This window comes from Acipenser ruthenus, chromosome 59 (genome assembly GCF_902713425.1).
Source record: "Acipenser ruthenus chromosome 59, fAciRut3.2 maternal haplotype, whole genome shotgun sequence".
In the NCBI taxonomy this organism is placed as follows: domain Eukaryota; kingdom Metazoa; phylum Chordata; class Actinopteri; order Acipenseriformes; family Acipenseridae; genus Acipenser; species Acipenser ruthenus.
The window spans coordinates 3,634,276-3,650,098 of NC_081247.1; the positions used below are offsets into that span (position 1 = coordinate 3,634,276).

Below are 15,823 nucleotides of genomic sequence, written 5' to 3' on the forward strand. Positions count from 1 at the left end.
CTTCACTCTGTGCGCGTGCGGCTGCTTCATTTGAAAAAAAAAAAAAATTTGTTTCATCAGACTGAAGAGGGGTAAGTTACTTTATTGTTTATTTAAATATCGTGATTTTAGTGTACGGCGTGACAGTGGGCGTGTAAGTGAGCTCTGCTACACGAGCGCGCTGAGCGACTTTTAAAATGGCGACTAATACTTATTTGATTTTTGGTATTTGTGATGTTATGGTTGATGAAATTACCCAAATGATGGTTTCATTGGTATTGAATTCCTAAATTATTGTTTTAGATTAATTTATTTAACATATAAAATCGGTTCTGTGAAGAGCGGTAAGTTACTTTATTGTTTATATAATAGTTTTAGTGAATTATGTGACAGTAGCTTCAATATTGTTTAGGGGGGGCGGGGGCCACTTTCGGACAATATTTAAATATATACAAAATCGTCATTTTGTGTGCATTTCACCATCAAAATATGCACACACCAAGTGAGTTTCATAAGGAATAAGGCACAGCGGCACACAGTCTAAAAATATTTATGCAAGATTCAAAGCAACAAGACTACGTATTACTTGCTGACACCCTGGGATCCTTCAAGAAGCTGCTTGATGAGATTCTGGGATCAATAAGCTACTAACAACCAAACGAGCAAGATGGGCTGAATGGCCTCCTCTCGTTTGTAAACTTTCTTATGTGCTTAACTACGTTGCAAATCTGATGTACTGTCTTTTTAAAATAAATACAAATAAAATACATTAATCTTTGGCACTAAAATGCTTTCATTCTATTCGACACGTTTAATAGGTCTGTTCACACATTATAAATTGTGCTGGTCTCTAACCTAACACAGATCAGACTTGAAAACATGTTACACACACCCCTGCTAATCGGGAATGTTCCGCTTTCGTACATTCGATGTGTAGACGCATTGGGAAACAAAGTTACAATTTTAAAGGCAGTGCACTACTGCTTGACATTTTGTAGCAACTGTTGCTTATTAATATAGTGTTGGTAGATTTTTACATTGATTTATGTTCTCTCTACTTGTCTTTGAAGCTGTGATTAGCATCGTTTAACCAGGGGCTGGATTAAATCGAGCTCAAATATTTTGTAGCTCTACATTTCTTAATGAAAACTGGTGTCTTTTCTCTCACTATGAGGAGGATGTTGTCACTGCACTACACACCGCTGATTTCGTAACATACAGACGTCCTGTCTGGCTACACACGGCTTGTTAAACTTAATAAATAGAAAAATATAGAGTTACAAAGAAACGACTTGAAGTATTAATTATCTTACGTGTTTGCATTAAAAGGGGCGCTATTTGAATTGCAATCGGGGGATACAGAGCAATACACCCTGGGATCCTTCAAGAAGCTGCTTGATGAGATTCTGGGATCAATAAGCTACTAACAACCAAACGAGCAAGATGGGCTGAATGGCCTCCTCTCGTTTGTAAACTTTCTTATGTTCTTACGTGGCTGTTTTTTAAAAAAGTAGTACTAGAGGCAGTGGCGACGCATACGGGGGGCACGCCTGGTCACGTGCCCCCCCAGATTTCTGCCAGGAAGTGGCTTAACCACTGTGTTAGGATCGTTCACACTGAAACATGTGTAAGAAATTGCAATATTGTTATATTTTTCGCTTCCCATTATAGCGGGGCGGACGTGGCATGGGCGGCGCTGATTTTTCTTTTCGCTCACGGAAAGAAATTTTTATTTACCGCGTTGCTATCAACCAATGAGAATACATAAGCAAGCTGTACTTGCTCAACCCCAAACACAGATGCATGAAACATATAGGCTATGATTACTGTATATGCTATGTAGCCTAGCTACTACACACATAGATGTGGTAGAGGACATCTACTATGTAATGAGTAGCCTATGTATTTACATAGAATGCACTCGCCTCATGACATATCTTATTGCCAGCTGACCTCTCCAGCAGCCAGCCTACTAATAAGATTATCATTTTTCACGGATTGTGCAGCCAGCTTCATCAAGGGACGGTAACCAAGTCCATCCAGGTCTTGGAGATGGAGTGGTGGTAAATGTACAACCTGTTATTAATTGAATAACTAAAGAAATAAATCAGAATGAAAACAGTTCTGGACGCTGCTGAGAGAAAACCGGCAAAACTGTTTCAATTCCCGAGTTCGGTTACCTACTTGTTTTCATTCTGATTATTTGTTTAGGCTACAGCGTGTCCGTCAGCTCAACTAGCGAATGTCAGTGCAGTGTGATACCAAAAAAAATGAGTGGTTGGATTTGCTGTCAATCAACCCAAGTTTTTTGTTGGATCAGCTGTTTGTACATTTTTTTTGTTTTTAAAGGCGCTGTAGTTATACAATGTAGTTAATGCAACTGTGTGCACAAGTCCCTCCTCCCCTGAACCTCCAGAAGATTAGGTACCATCGGCAGTCCTGCGTCAGTCAAAGAGTAATTACATTAGTCAGGATTTGTGAAATTAAATAAAATGGTTTGCTTTGCTTTGAACACCAAATGTGAAATGAACAACCATAAGTACGAATGAAATTATATATAGTTATTTATTATCATAATGTGAAATTGAAATCTGATGCGCATGTTAAAAGTTCAAGTCCTTTGCTTCGTATTTCCTTTTTTGTTTTTAAACGGAAGTGTTCTGAACTGAATCTCTCTTTTTAACTATTTTGCACAACAGTGTATTTTGTTATTGGATCTTCTGTTAAAAAAAAAAAAAAAGTTATTTATTTTTCGAAAATAAAACGTCAATGCACTAATAAGAAATCAGGTTGCCAATTTCACCACTGTGACTATTCACCTTAAAAAAGTTACCATTGCCACCATCTCCCGAAAAAAAATCCTGGCTACGCCACTGTTGCCAGGGTTTATTATTTAAAAATGCGCAGTTTATTTCAAACTTTCAAAACATAATAACATAACAAAGAGTGTCTAAGACCCTTCACCGATATATTTGTTCTCGTGTGAGACTTTCACTTTTTCAGTCAGCGAAAATATGTGCTAAAACGGAGTGAATTTGAGCCCTGTTAAAATGGCAAAAAGACAGCTACGTTTGGAGTTTTTCTACAACAAAAAAGCTAAACCTCCAACGCCAGAGACATCAACAGAAACCGAACCTGACTCTTCTGTAGTTCAGAATGTTACGAACAGCACAAGAGTGTGACGATACTTCCATTTCAAACGCTCAGGTTAGTGCAGGTGTAGCTGTCTGTCGATAAGAGACTCTTGCCTGTAAAGTGTTGTTTGCAGCTCTCTTGATTGTGACAATCTGGCGTAGAACTGTTTGTGATGAAATATCTGGTAATGTTATAAAGCTAGCTTAATGTTTACATAAAAATGGTTAAAATCGGGCATCGGGTTTGAGCACGTTTTTTTTGGGGGGGGCTGTGCCCCACCAGTTTTTCTAGCCATGAGTCGCCAATGACTAGAGGCACAAAACAATTACATCCCAAAAGTAGACAAATCTAAATCTAAAACAAAATGGCCAAAATGGTTTAATAGATCAATTAAAAAAAATATTCAGCGAAAAAAGGCACTTTACAGAGCGTTTAAAAGGGACCAAAAACAAAGCACACAGAAAGAGTACTTGGAACTGCAAACACAAGTCAAAAAGGAAGTTAGAAAGGCCAAGAGAGAGATAGAAATCAATATTGCTAAGGGGGCTAAAACCAATTCCAAAATGTTTTTCCAATATTATAACAGCAAGAGAACATTCAAAGAGGAGGTTAAATGTCTAAGAGACACAAATGGCAAAATCATAGATCAAGAAAAAAAAATAGCAAATATATTAAATGATTACTTTTCACAGGTTTTTACAAAGGAGGACACGGACAACATGCCCCACATGTCGACCTGTTCCTATCCAGTTTTAAATAACTTTAGCATAACAGAGGCAGAAGTGTTAAAGGGACTAGGAGCTCTTAAAATAAACAAATCCCCTGGGCCGGGTGAGATCCTCCCAATAGTACTCAAAGAAATGAAAGAAGTTATTTACAAACCGCTAACCAAGATCATGCAACAGTCTCTTGACACAGGGGTTGTACCGACAGACTGGAAAATTGCAAACGTAATACCGATCCACAAAAAGGGAGACAAAACCGAACCAGGTAACTACAGACCAATAAGCCTGACTTCTATTACATGTAAACTTATGGAAACTATAATAAGATCCAAAATGGAAAATTACCTATATGGTAACAATATCCTGGGAGACAGCCAGCATGGTTTTAGGAAACGGAGATCGTGTCTAACTAACCTGCTTGATTTTTTGAGGATGCAACATTGAAAATGGATAACTGCAAAGCATACGACATGGTTTATTTAGATTTCCAGAAAGCTTTTGACAAAGTCCCGCATAAAAGATTAATTCTCAAACTGAACGCAGTAGGGATTCAAGGAAATGCATGCACATGGATTAGGGAGTGGTTAACAGGTAGAAAACAGAAAGTACTGATTAGAGGAGAAACCTCGAAATGGAGTGAGGTAACCAGTGGTGTACCACAAGGATCAGTATTAGGTCCTCTGCTATTCCTAATCTACATTAATGATTTAGATTCTGGTATAGTAAGCAAACTCGTTAAATTTGCAGACGACACAAAAATAGGAGGAGTGGCAAACACTGTTGAAGCAGCAAAGGTCATTCAAAATGATCTAGACCGCATTCAAAATTGGGCAGACACATGGCAAATGAAATTTAATAGAGAAAAGTGTAAAGTATTGCATGAGGGCAATAAAAACGTTCATTATAAATATCATATGGGAGATAGTGAAATTGAAGAAGGGAACTATGAAAAAGACCTAGGAGTTTATGTTGACTCAGAAATGTCTTCATCTAGACAATGTGGGGAAGCTATAAAAAAGGCTAACAAGATGCTTGGATATATTGTGAGAAGTGTTGAATTTAAATCAAGGGAAGTAATGTTAAAACTCTACAATGCATTAGTAAGACCTCACCTAGAATATTGTGTTCAGTTCTGGTCACCTCGTTACAAAAAGGATATTGCTGCTCTAGAAAGAGTGCAAAGAAGAGCAACCAGAATTATCCCGGGTTTAAAAGGCATGTCGTATGCAGACAGGCTAAAATAATTGAATCTATTCAGTCTTGAACAAAGAAGACTACGCGGCGATCTGATTCAAACATTCAAAATCCTAAAAGGTATAGACAATGTCAACCCGGGGGACTTCTTTGACTTGAAAAAAGAAAAAAGGACCAGGGGTCATAAATGGAGATTAGATAAAGGGGCATTCAGAACAGAAAATAGGAGGCACTTTTTTACACAGAGACTTGTGAGGGGGTGGAACCAACTCCCCAGTAATGTTGTTGAAGCTGACACCCTGGGATCCTTCAAGAAGCTGCTTGATGAGATTCTGGGATCAATAAGCTACTAACAACCAAACGAGCAAGATGGGCTGAATGGCCTCCTCTCGTTTGTAAACTTTCTTATGTTCTTATGTTCTTAACAGTCAAGTTAGTCGCGTTGCTTTCATCTGTGAGTAATTTATAGTGAAAGAAAGACTGAAGTCAGTATCGTTGTAAATTGATTTGTTTAGATTGTGTCTTTGAATTGTTTTATCTCTTGGTAGTTTCACCCACTCCCTCCTTTATAAACGTCTTGAACCCCCCCTGCCTTCCTTTTATATACAGTACGTCTTACATTTCTTTTTTACATTTTGGAACTTCCTCATTACATTGCGGCCAGTTTTACAAAATATTCAACTCAAAATGTAACAATCAACAATGATCACTGGAAAAACTATTTTCTACTGGAAGCTAAAAATGAAAATGGCAGTTTGTCATGCCGTAGCAAGAAACACAGTTATACACCCGTTAAACCCGACGTAAACCTACCTTGTTGATCTACTTTCCTTAGCGATTGAACGTCTCTTCTGAGTTCTTAGCGAAAACATAAAATGTCACTTTCTACTTGAATCCATACTGAAAAAAATCTCAAATTCCAAATCCAGTAATAGTATGAGCCTACTAATGGAAATGATCGTGCCTCACTGGCCTGGGCTGTTGCAGTACACTTATGAAAGGGCAGTGAATAATAAAAAAAGAACAGGACAGAGAAACAAACAATACAGCTTAGAGTACGATTTCTTTGGTTTAATTAAATGAAAATAAGTGGCATACAGAACGTGGACTGGTTCTTACTACTAGTAAAAAAAAACGCAGGAAGGTTGTGATTTGTTTATTGAGAAATATATTGACACGTTTAAATATTCTTTATTCTCGACTGTTGAAATGTAGTTCTGGAATTTACAGAGATTCATTTTAATGTTTTGCCATCCCACATTGTTAAACACACAGTTATCATAGCGAAACCAGCTGCTAGGTCAGGACACATTTGGAAGTAAACGCTGTCTCTCACATGACAGTGCTTGGTGGTGATACTATCAGTGATAGCTTGGAACCATGAACAGCCCCTTGCATAGCTATGATATAGTGCTAATTGGTTGAAACCCTAAATGACACATGTCGATACTAATTGTTTCATGACTTTCTTGCAGGCAGTGCAAATGCTCATTCATAAACTAAAGTTAACGAGAAAAGTTGCAGGTGCGGCCGCACCGCCACCGCACCCCTCCCCCGGCACCCCCACTTCCCGCGTCCCTGGGTATAGCTGCAGAACGAAGGCTCCCACAGCGTAGCTCTCGCAGGGTAGCTCACACAGGGTAGTGCTGAGTGCACAACTCGTAATAGATGTCATCATTATATGGTACAGTCCGATTACATGATAAGGGTGATAATTTAGGTACTAAAACAAAGTTTATTTCATAACACTAACCCAACCCTAAACCTAAGGTTCTTGGGGTATTGGCCGTGGATCAACAATGAATTCTCACACGGTAATCACTATGTTCAGGGTTCTCCACCTCCCATACCCTGTTTATAGTCACGTGGTAGCGGTGTTGAGTGAATATAGCACGACGTAAATTACAAGTTGCGCACACAGCACTATCCTGTGTGAGCTATGCTGTGAGAGCTATGCTGTGGGAGCCTTCGTTCTGCAACTATATACTCTTGCACTAAACTGGTCAAGAGACAACAAAGAAAATCCAAACAGCTTGACTTAATTTCAGTGTGTATCTCTCTCTCTCTCTCTGTGCAGGTACTTTTATATTCCATGCTGCTCACCCCGACCCCCAGAGGATAACCTAAGGACCACAAACCAGGTAAGAAACTCAGATTTCTTTATTACATCATTATTTACACACATATATCTTACAATTGGATAAATAGCTAAGGAGAAAATGACACACAGAAATCTTTAATGGTTAAATACTTATGAGGATAGTATACTATGTTAGCACAATTAATTCTTTCTATGAATCACATGTATCACATAATTCAAGCCATCAGTTAAAGGCAAGTATAGTGCTTGTAAACACATGACTAGTTAGTAGCACATTAATCTGTCATATAATACACCTAATATAGGCAAACAAATGGCTAGTTAGCAGCACAGTAATCAATCATATAGTATACTTAATATATGTAACCAGAACGACTATTTAGCAACACAATAAGCAATCATATAATATACTCAATAAATGTAAATAGAATGACGAGTTTGCAGCACAATAATCATTTGGGCTCCCACGGCCAAGACCGTGACAAATGTTCACTCACGCTCCTCCATGAACCCAGAGACAGTCTCTCAGATTATCCAGGGTCGAAATGGACCCCCTTTCCATCAGCCGCTGGTCCCCCAAAACTCACAGGCACCCGTTAGAACCGAGGGGCTGGTGTACCGCATATTAAAGTTGTCTCCTTGTACAATCGTCTCAAAGTCCTTTCGGATACCCCACAAAACCCTCGACCCGGGTACCTGCAGAAACAATCGCCCAAAAGGACAGAGAATCTGATTAATACTGTATGCAGCCCAGAACATGCAGTCCCAACACAAACACCATTCAAAGGTCCCCGAACAATAAAACTATTCTCTCGTTCCCAAAAGACTTTTTTCAAGTCAAAAATGTCCCCTGGGTCGACATTGTCTATACCTTTTAGGATTTTGAATGTTTGAATCAGATCACCGTGTAATCTTCTTTGTTCAAGACTGAATAATTCAATTCTTTTAGCATACGACATGCCTTTTAAACCCGGGATAATTCTGGTTGCTCTTCTTTGCACTCTTTCTGGAGCAGCAATATCCTTTTTGCAACGAGGTGACCAGAACTGAACACAATATTCTAGGTGAGGTCTTACTAATGCATTGTAGAGTTTTTACATTACTTCCCTTGATTTAAATTCAAATATAGTAGTTCAAGAATCAAGAAGCTGCAACCAAATGAGCAAGATGGGCTGAATGGCCTCCTCTCGTTTGTAAATGTTCTTATGTTCTTATTTATAATTAAAAAATCCAATGCTTCTATAAAAACAGATTGAGTACGTTAATATCTGATTGTTGTTGTTTTAACTTCTGAAAAGTTTATAATAAATGTTACCAGTCACGGTTGTGTGTATTTTCTGACGGATACACCCACAATGCTGTATTCTTACAGCGGCCACCAAACACACAAACAGCTAGCTGCAGCATTGGATCAGGGCATATTATCAACACATTTTGAGCATTTTTAATCAAGGGCTGATGATACTAGCTGACAGGGGCACAGGGGGAGATCAAGGCTGTCAGAGAAGGTAAGCTCATTAAGAAAAAAAGGGAATTGACCAAAACATAAAAAAACCCAATTATTTAATTTTAATCAATAAAATGATAACAGCAGTATCATTTTGTCAACACACAAAACGTGTGTAATATAATAATATTTAGTTTTGAGGCTTTGTTACTCAGTCAGGTCTACTGTTAGGCCAGGGTATATTATAGACCTGACTGAGTGTTTTCTATAAAACTATATTTTCTTAATATAGTATTTATGGCTGCTTTTAAATGCACCGTTAATATAACATTAATGTTTTCTAAAACGTTAAAGTATCTCCGTTTTCATATAATAATCTGAGGGAAATATTTTTGTGAAATCCTGCAAATATATGAAGTTTATTAAGTTACCGTTATGTCGATCAATTATCTAAATACAGTGTGCTTATTTAAAGATTACTTTAGTAATTGTAAAAAGCGTTTCCTTTAGGTATTATGATGGTGTATGTCAAACTTCTCTGTTGTTTAATACATATTACAGTTTCATTCGTTTAATTTGCAACCATCAACAGTAAAGCAGGATTAGATTGGGATCAGAGCTGAGTTTTAAATGGAGAAATTACATGATTTTGTTTATTCCTTTGTTCAAAACTAAAAACATGTAATTTCTCCATTTATAAAACATTCAATGAAGCTCTGATCCCACTCTGATCTTGGTCTGATGCAAGATCGAAATAGGATCAGATTTTGAGCCAAACTGAGATCAAGATCAGCTCTGATCCTTTTAGTCCAACCCAGTACGTCATAGGACCAAGATTGGAGCCTGGATCCAGGATTGGATCCATTTAGTACAACCGGCCCCAGGTGTATCAAAGTAGCAGTTTATACAGATGTGCTCAAATTTGTTGGTACCCTTACAGCTCATTGAAATAATGCTTCATTCCTCCTGAAAAGTGATGAAATTAAAAGCTATTTTATCATGTATACTTGCATGCCTTTGGTATGTCATAGAATAAAGCAAAGAAGCTGTGAAAAGAGATGAATTATTGCTTATTCTACAAAGATATTCTAAAATGGCCTGGACACATTTGTTGGTACCCCTTATAAAAGATAATAAATAATTGGATTATAGTGATATTTCAAACTAATTAGTTTCTCTAATTAGTATCACACATGTCTCCAATCTTGTAATCAGTCATTCAGCCTATTTAAATGGAGAAAAGTAGTCACTGTGCTGTTTGGTATCATTGTGTGCACCATACTGAACATGGACCACAGAAAGCAAAGGAGAGAGTTGTCTGAGGAGATCAGAAAGAAAATAATAGACAAGCATGGTAAAGGTAAAGGCTACAAGACCATCTCCAAGCAGCTTGATGTTCCTGTGACAACAGTTGCAAATATTATTAAGAAGTTTAAGGTCCATGGAACTGTAGCCAACCTCCCTGGGCGCGGCCGCAAGAGGAAAATCGACCCCAGATTGAACAGAAGGATAGTGCGAATGGTAGAAAAAGAACCAAGGATAACTGCCAAAGAGATACAAGCTGAACTCCAAGGTGAAGGTACGTCAGTTTCTGATCGCACCATCCGTCGCTTTTTGAGCGAAAGTGGGCTCCATGGAAGAAGACCCAGGAGGACTCCACTTTTGAAAGAAAAACATAAAAAAGCCAGACTGGAATTTGCTAAAATGCATATTGACAAGCCACAATCCTTCTGGGAGAATGTCCTTTGGACAGATGAGTCAAAACTGGAGCTTTTTGGCAAGTCACATCAGCTCTATGTTCACAGACGAAAAAATGAAGCTTTCAAAGAAAAGAACACCATACCTACAGTGAAACATGGTTATGTTTTGGGGCTGCTTTGCTGCGCCTGGCACAGGGTGCCTTGAATCTGTGCAGGGCACAATGAAATCTCAAGACTATCAAGGCATTCTGGAGCAAAACGTACTGCCCAGTGTCAGAAAGCTCTGTCTCAGTCGCAGGTCATGGGTCCTCCAACAGGATAATGACCCAAAACACAAAGCTAAAAGCACCCAAGAATGGATAGGAACAAAACATTGGACTATTCTGAAGTGGCCGCCTATGAGTCCTGATCTGAATCTTATCGAACATCTATGGAAAGAGCTGAAACTTGCAGTCTGGAGAAGGCACCCATCAAACCTGAGACAGCTGGAGCAGTTTGTTCAGGGAGAGTGGGCCAAACTACCTGTTAACAGGTGCAGAAGTCTCATTGAGAGCTACAGAAAACGTTTGATTGCAGTGATTGCCTCTAAAGGTTGTGCAACAAAATATTAGGTTAGCGGTCCCATAATTTTTGTCCATGCCATTTTCATTTGATTTATTATTTACAATATTATGTTGAATAAAAAATCAAAAGCAAAGTCTGATTTCTATTAAATATGGAATAAACAATGGTGGATGCCAATTACTTTTGTCAGTTTCAAGTTATTTCAGAGAAAATTGTGCATTCTTCGTTTTTTGTGGAGGGGTACCAACAAATTTGAGCACGTCTGTATAGGGTAGGTAAGGCCATTAATGGCTTGATGAATTTCAGCTCTGGATGGTCTGTCAGTTTGCGGCCAATTTATCTATTAATGCCTGCGCTACAATATAAACAAAACAAAACAACAAAACCGCCACTCCAAACAGTGGGCTGCTTCTCCCTCATAAATCAAAGGGCTAAAAATAATCACCACCACAAAATCAATCAAAACTTAAACAGTGAAACAGATAATAAGTGAAATCAGCCATTACTGACAATAATAATAATAAAAAAAGAAGTGTTTCCCTCATAAACCAAATTTGGCCACTTGTGACATTTATTTTTTTGTATCATTTTTAAAGAAAAGCTGGAAGTATGCTAAAAGAAATTTCAGGGAATCAAATAGGATAGTTCATTACAATAGACTTTATTCACGGCAGACTTAAAACGAGGCTGGGTGTACAGCTGCAGAGTCAAACTGCAGTGGAGTTGTACTCTGATAGAAATGTAAACATACTGTTTGTGGTATTGGTGGTTATATAAGGTAACTTTATACATAATAGTCAAATATTACATTCAACACACCATAAACCACTGATTAACATTCAGTAGTTATGAAAAATAACATTTAAAACTTTTTAAAAAGTTATTTGAAAAATAAAGGTGCTCAACATTCGTGGGACACACTGTATATGGTGCGTCTACTGGTGTAACAATAAAGGGCTTATCAACGAAAAATACTTGAACTTTATTTAACATCTGTCATATTACATATGCAGTACACCACATATTTTTACATTTAAGAAATTATTAAACACGTTACACAGCAAAGTGGTAATACTGCTGGGCTTGAACTTCTGTCACTGAGTTATAAAAGTTAAAATAATACAGAATGCGTTTGAATAAGTAAAGACAGTTTGTCACAAAATGCATGACAGAAACGGCATCCTTACATTTGCCTGCCTCTTAACTGTATTGTAATGACCTGTGCTCTTGATAATAAAGCAGAAGACAGAGAGCGTTGCCAGGCGCAATTGATAATCAATTTATTAATCTAAATAACTCAGTCCCTGTTCGGGCCAAAACAACGCCACAAAAACAATAAAACAAGACCCTAACTCCTTCCTTCACCCACCGACCCCCACTTTCACTTTCTTGCTCTCACTCAGACTCTCGCTCTACGTAACTACCAGGCTTCAGTCTCTCACTGGCTATCTCTCACTAGAATTATATTTGCTTGGTTCCTCCAGACGTTCAGCACTCAAACCTTTCACCTCCTCCCCCCCCCCCCCCCCCCGCGCAGGTGGTTCTTATACCCCCCTGGCTGCTCCCACCCACTCCACCCAGACCGACCAACCGGATCCATCCCTCGCTCCTCTCCCATTCTAAGTGGTATGGTGGCGCCCTTACAATACATGCAACACATACACAGGACAAGGCGGACAAGGCAAACAATGGGACAACATACAAATCCAGCAGACACAGAATGGTGCCCTGGTCACTACAGTATTTGGAATTTATAAACAATGTACAAACACATGATTAATACCAATACACGTAGAAACAATACACAAACAGGTACTTCATATCAACACTGGACATATTTGTTAAATGTTCTCGAACTAAAACTGACAGAAACACTTTTTTAAAGAATATAAGTTAGCACAGTACAGTATTCACTTTCCGATCACCAGATGAGACGCTTGCTAATTCACCTTTAATTTCGTGAATGTAACCCTTGATCCATTTGCTGTGCTAACTTGGCTATGCCTCATACCTAACAACGCACCAAGCAGTGACAATATCCATGGTAACCCACGCCCCCTCGTACCTTAATGCTTTAATATACATATGCGTGAATAAACGTGCCTGGGGTGTGAAAAAATCTGCAAAATCTACGTCTGGAGAAAAAGGAGGAGGAGGAGAGGGACATTTTTACCTTCCTTTGGTGACTTATTTCTCTTACTGTATGACAGATATTTACTTTTTTTTTCTAAATTTCACGTAAGTGTTGGGAACTACAAATTAAATGTGGAATGGTGTTTTGGCTGATTTACTTTTGCTGCGACAATACCCTGAAAACACGTAAACCCTCCGTGCTGTATAGAGAATCACTGGCAGTTCTCGTGCTTTGCTTTAACTTGGCGCGAGGAACTACTGGTCCTCTCGAGTTTGTGTGTGTATTAAATATAAATATACTGTGTTTATTGTTTCAGGACTGAACCCCTGGGTTAAACTGTGTAGTACACAGCCTTGTGTACTACCATTCATTATTATTTACAGTTGTCAAGTGACTTTTGGATTATAAATAAAACACCATTGCACCTGGATTATCATTCATGGGGTTTCCATGCGGGTCAATTTACACGTGAAATGGCAATGTGTGTGCACATGTGGCACATGTAAATCAGGTTTGTGGACGAAAAAAGCGGCCAAAGAGAGGGATTGGGTAAATCTCATTTACTCAGGTAAATGACGAGACACAGGAAATCCACGCCCAGTTTCACATGGAAACCTGCATTTCACGTGTAAATGTTAATGAGTGTGTTTATCCTTAACTATAAATATTGCAAGGGAGCGGGTCAGTTGTTACTGTGGATTCCAAGACAGCAGAAAGTAGTGGCTGATGGGTGATTTTACGGTTAGCAGTGATGTAGTCGACCTGAATGATAATGCAGGTGGCTTTTTTTTATTAATGTTTTTTGCTGTGTCTGGACTGCCATGTTGTATATCTCTTGTGGGATTAGGGTTCTGTATAAAACCACTTACCATGAACTGCGTTATGCCGTTGTTTTAGTATTAAAGCAGCTGTTTGAGAATACCCTTGCTGCAAAAACTACGCTAAAGTTAAACATGAAGAGCAAGCGAGCTGCTTAAATGTAACTGAATTAATTCCCATTTTTTGCCCTCCACGTTAATAAATATAGTTGGTGAACTGGATGTCAGGAGCCAGCTCCATCGCCCAAAACAGCGCAACAAACATGTGTCTGCCCAGTTCTGAATGCTGTCTAGATCATTTTGAATGACCTTTGCTGCTGCAACAGTGTTTGCCACTCCTCCTATTTTTGTGTCGTCTGCAAAATTAACAAGTTTGCTTACTATACCAAAATCTAAATCATTAATGTAGATTAGGAATAGCAGAGGACCTAATACTGATCCTTGTGGTACACCACTGGTTACCTCGCTCCATTTTGAGGTTTCTCCTCTAATCAGTACTTTCTGTTTTCTACATGTTAACTACTCCCTAATCCATGTGCATGTACTTCCTTGAATCCCTACTGCGTTCAGTTTGAGAATTAATCTTTTATGCAGGACTTTGTCAAAAGCTTTCTGGAAATCTAAATAAACCATGTTGTATGCTTTGCAATTATCCTTTGTCAATGTTGCATCCTCAAAAATGTCAAGCAGGTTAATTAGACACGATCTCCCTTTCCTAAAACCATGCTGACTGTCTCCCAGGATATTGTTACCATATCGGTAATTTTCCATTTTAGATCTTATTATAGTTTCCATAAGTTTACATATGATAGAAGTCAGGCTTATTGGTCTGTAGTTACCTGGTTCAGTTTTGTCTCCCTTTTTGTGGATCGGTATTACGTTTGCAATTTTCCAGTCTGTCGGTACAACCCCTGTGTCAAGAGATCTTGGTTAGCGGTTTGTAAATAACTTCTTTCATTTCTTTGAGTACTATTGGGAGGATCTCATCCGGCCCAGGGGATTTGTTTATTTTAAGAGCTCCTAGTCCCTTTAACACTCTGTTATGCTAAAGTTATTTAAAACTGGATAGGAACAGGTCGACATGTGGGGCATGTTGTCCGTGTCCTCCTTTGTAAAAACCTGTGAAAAGTAATCATTTAATATATTTGCTATTTTTTTCTTTGTCTATGATTTTGCCATTTGTGTCTCTTAGACATTTAACCTCCTCCTTTGAATGTTCTCTTGCTGTTATAATATTGGAAAAACATTTTGGAATTGGTTTTAGCCCCCTTAGCAATATTGATTTCTATCTCTCTTGGCCTTTCTAATTTCCTTTTTGACTTGTGTTTGCAGTTCCAAGTACTCTTTCTGTGTACTTTGTTTTTGGTCCCTTTTAAACGCTCTGTAAAGTGCCTTTTTTTGTTGAATATTTTTTTTAATTGATCTATTAAACCACATTGGCCATTTTGTTTTAGATTTAGATTTGTCTACCTTTGGGATGCAATTGTTTTGCGCCTCTAGTACTACATTTTTAAAAAACAGCCATCCTTTTCCTGTGGATGTTTTCTCTATTTTACTCCAATCTACTTCTGTTAGTCTCTGTTTCATACCTTTATAATTTGCTTTTCTAAAATTGTAAATCTTAGCTTTAGTCATTACTTTTTGGGGTTTAAAAATCACTTGAAATGAGACCATGTTGTGGTCTGAGTTTGCCAATGTCTCTCTGACCTCTGTTTTAGTTATTCTGTCTTCGTTATTTGAAAAGACTAAAAAGATTTAACACCTGGGCTTCAAGACTATTTCTTATGTATAGCGCTACCCCTCCGCCTCTTCTGTCCTGCCTGTCTTTCCTATACAGTGTGTACCCACTAATATTATATTCGTCTCCATCACTCTCAGACAACCAAGTTTCTGTAACACCTATCACGTCGTAGTTACTTGTTAGTGCAGTAGCTTCAAGTTCTAACATTTTGTTTCTGAGACTTCTAGCATTAAGATAAATACATTAAATAGTTGTCTTACCTGAGTTGTTGCCCTTGTTTTGATG

At 38.3% G+C, this 15,823-nt stretch overlaps 2 long non-coding RNA genes across 2 annotated transcripts in view; one reads left to right on the forward strand and one right to left on the reverse strand.

Annotated features, from left to right (window-relative positions):
* LOC131725014 (uncharacterized) overlaps positions 1-15,823 on the forward strand; it is a 22,793-nt gene continuing 6,970 nt past the window's right edge. The window contains exons 1-2 of the long non-coding RNA XR_009320385.1: positions 1-71; positions 7,111-7,174. This is a non-coding gene — a long non-coding RNA (uncharacterized LOC131725014). The remainder of the gene's footprint in view (positions 72-7,110; positions 7,175-15,823) is intronic.
* The window catches only part of LOC131725012 (uncharacterized), a 25,982-nt gene continuing 17,334 nt past the window's right edge, over positions 7,176-15,823 (reverse strand). Inside the window, exon 2 of the long non-coding RNA XR_009320383.1 lies at positions 7,176-7,830. This is a non-coding gene — a long non-coding RNA (uncharacterized LOC131725012). The remainder of the gene's footprint in view (positions 7,831-15,823) is intronic.